At 44.7% G+C, this 3504-nt stretch overlaps 1 non-coding gene across 1 annotated transcript; it reads right to left on the bottom strand.

Annotated features, from left to right (window-relative positions):
- Positions 1–286: 286 nt before the first annotated feature.
- Positions 287–358, bottom strand: TRNAQ-CUG (transfer RNA glutamine (anticodon CUG)). The gene has a single exon. It is a non-coding gene; the product is annotated as a tRNA-Gln (tRNA).
- Between the last annotated feature and the right edge of the window lie 3146 nt (positions 359–3504).

Genomic DNA, 3504 nt, shown 5'->3' with positions numbered 1-3504 from the left:
GAAACGCGTGGAAAGAAAACGCGCGTTTTCTGGAAAGGAGTCCGGTTTTGATGCAGAAATTTTCTGCATACGTGGGCACATAGCCTGAAGGAAATGAAACTGACAGACCTCAGCTTGATTTGCAGCTTTTCAGAACTCTTAAAATGTAGAGAGCACCACACAGGGAGCACTAGAGTAATGAAAAATATTTTTTTTAAAAAATCACCTCATACAAGAAAAATCACGAAACAAGAGAACATGTGCAGTTTTTTTATTGTTTATTTTTTAATGTGAAAAAAAAAAATTCAGGTTCCACCGAGATTTGAACTCGGATCGCTGGATTCAGAGTCCAGAGTGCTAACCATTACACCATGGAACCAGTTGAGACCTGAGGAGGAAATTACAGACTGGTGTGGTAATGCAAAGCATTGCAATAAAGGAAATACTAGATTGAAAGGATTATGTGCACTGACATTGAGACCTGAAAATCCACCATATAATAAATGTCAATGTTTACATTATTTGAAAAAATATTTATTTCTATATTTATTTAGAAAAGAAAAAAAAATTAGCAGAGGATGGTTTCGATCCATCGACCTCTGGGTTATGGGCCCAGCACGCTTCCGCTGCGCCACTCTGCTTCTCTGAGATCACTGACAGGCTTTTCCTATATCAGAGTAATCTACATCAGTACAGTGAAAAGTGCAAGAAGCTGTCTATATTTGTTTCACATTGTGTCTGAGTGGATGAATCCATTGACTTCCATTCCATGAGTCAGGCACATCCGCAGCAAAACCGCAGATGTAAAATAGATCTGCGGATGTGGGTGCTAGAAAGTGCGTGCCTGTGTGTGCAGGGGTCTGCATGTAGTGTGTGTGCATGTCCCTGTGTGTGCTGGTGCGTGCAGTCTGTGTAAGAAGCCATTGTCTACTGCTCCCATCCAGCTATGAATGCTCACAGTGATAACCCATCAAAAAATACATGTGTTCAGTAGTAAAAAAAAATATATATACATACCTCCCAACTTTTGAAGAAAGGAAATAAGGAAGGGAAATTTTAGGCCACGCCCCGACCACATCCATTTCACAACCGCTCCCAGAGAAAGAAGGAGGGGAAAGAAAGAAAGAACAGAGAGAAAGGAGAAAGAACACAAATAAATAGAGAAAGCAAGGAGAGAGAGAGAGAAAGCAGGGAAAGAAAGAAAGAAAGAAAGAAACAGAGAGAGAAAAAAAGAAAGGGGAAAGAAAGAACAGGGAGGGAGAGAGAAAGAAAGAACAGAGAGAAAGAAAGAGGGGAAGAAAGAACAGAAAGAGAGAAAGTAAGCAAGAAAGAGAAAAAGAAAGAAAAAGAGAAAGAACTGAGAGATAGAGAGAGAAAAAGAACAGAGAGATAGAGAGAGAAAGAAAGAAAGAGGGGGAAAGAAAAAGAACAGAGAGAAAGAAAGAAAGAAAGAAAGAAAGAGGGGAAAGAAAGAAATAACAGAAAGAGAGAAAGACACACAAAGAAAGAAAGAACAGAGAGAGAGAAAGAAAGAGGGGGAAGAAAGAATAGAAAGAGAGAAAGAAAAAATGAACAGAGAAAGAAAGAAAGAGGGGAAAGAACAGAGAGAAAGAAAGAGTGGACAGAAAAAAAGAACAGAAAGAGAGAAAAAACAGAGGGGAAAGAAAGAACAGGGAGGGAGAGAGAAAGAAAGAGGGGAAAGAAATAAAGAACAGAGAGAGAAAGAAAGAAAGAACAGAGAGAAAGAAAGAGGTGAAAGAAAGAAAGAACAGAGCGAAAGAAAGAACAGCGAGAGAGAGAAAGACTTCCAAAATCCTCTGGACATACCAATCAGTGTGATGGAAATAAAAGACAGTATCAAATTTATGAAATGCAAGAAGGCCGCGGGCAGTGACGGCATCCTGCCAGAGATGATCAAATTCAGTTCCCCAGATATACATGCAGCACTGGCAAAACTATTCACCCACATCCTGAGTGCTGGCTACTTCCCAAAAAGCTGGAATCAAGGTCTCATAACGCCCATCTACAAGAATGGAGACAGATATGATCCAGCAAACTACAGAGGAATATGTGTTAACAGCGTTCTGGGAAAACTATTTAACAGCATTATTAACAAAAGGATCATCACCTTCCTCACCCAGCGGGACACCCTCAGCAGAAGCCAAGCTGGGTTCATGCCAAACCATCGCACCACGGATCACATCTACACCCTGCAAAGCCTCATCAAGACCCACATCCATAGAAAAAAACAGGGGAAAATATTTGCATGTTTTGTGGACTTCAAGAAGGCCTTTGACTCAGTGTGGCACCCAGGTCTGTTCCTGAAACTCCTGGAGAGCGGAATAGGTGGCAGAACCTACGACGTCATCAAGAGCTCATACACTGAGAATCGGTGCAGCGTGAAGGTGAATGGAAAGAGGACGGCCTTCTTCCGGCAGTGCCGTGGGGTAAGACAGGGCTGCAGCCTGAGCCCAACTCTATTTAACATCTACATAAATGGACTGGCAGCGGCCCTGGAATCCTCCTCTGCCCCAGGTCTCAGCCTGCACGACCGAGAGGTGAAGATCCTGCTGTATGCAGATGACCTCCTGCTGCTTTCCCCAACCGAGAGAGGCCTCCAAGATAGCTTGGCCGTGCTGGAAACATTCAGCACCACATGGGCGCTGCCCATCAACCAAAAGAAGACCAAAGTCATGGTGTTTCAAAAGAGGAGTTCTAAAGAAACCTCCACTTCCTCCCTCACACTAAATGGTGCCACGCTAGAGAAGACAAGCAGCTATACCTACCTCGGTCTGGAGCTAAGCCAAACCGGGAGCCTCAAGCAAGCAGCAGAGACCCTGAAAGGGAAAGCATGCAGAACCTTCTATGCCATCAGAAGACAAATGTACCACCTCAAACCACCGGTGAGAGTCTGGCTCAAGATATTCGACAGCGTCATCACACCTATACTGCTATATGGCAGCGAGGTATGGGGTCCAGCAACCTATCCAGACCAGAAAAAGTGGGATTCCAGCCCAACCGAAGTCTTCCATCTGGAGTTCTGCAAATATCTCCTCCAGGTACATCGCAGCACCTCAAACATAGCCTGTCGGGCAGAGCTGGGCCGATTCCCCTTATGGCTCACTATACACAAGAGGGCGCTATCACACCAGGCGCATATACAGAAAAGCAACCACAGCTCCTACCATCATAAAGCCCTGCTGAGCCAGAGCCAAGAGCAAGCCAGGAACCTCGGCAGCCAGCTCAACCAAAGTCAGCAACACACTCTAACTAAAGCCCAAATAAAAGAGATCTCAGAGAGCTGCAAGATGCAATACATAGAGGGTTGGAAGAGTGAATTGGAGAACTCCCAGAAACTCACCATCTACCGGTCACTGCGGAGGGACTACACACTGGCTCCATACCTGGAAAGGCTACGCCACCCCAAAGACAGGCAGACCCTGAGTATATACAGATTAAGCGCCCACAACCTAGAGGTGGAAACAGGGCGGCACCGACAGACATACAAGCCACGAGAGAACAGAC

This window comes from Dendrobates tinctorius, unplaced genomic scaffold, assembly GCF_039654945.1.
Source record: "Dendrobates tinctorius isolate UK_male_01 unplaced genomic scaffold, ASM3965494v1 ptg000014l, whole genome shotgun sequence".
Classification (NCBI taxonomy): Eukaryota; Metazoa; Chordata; class Amphibia; order Anura; family Dendrobatidae; genus Dendrobates; species Dendrobates tinctorius.
Note: the sequence above shows the minus strand (reverse complement) of the source record. Positions and strands in the feature narration are given on the sequence as shown.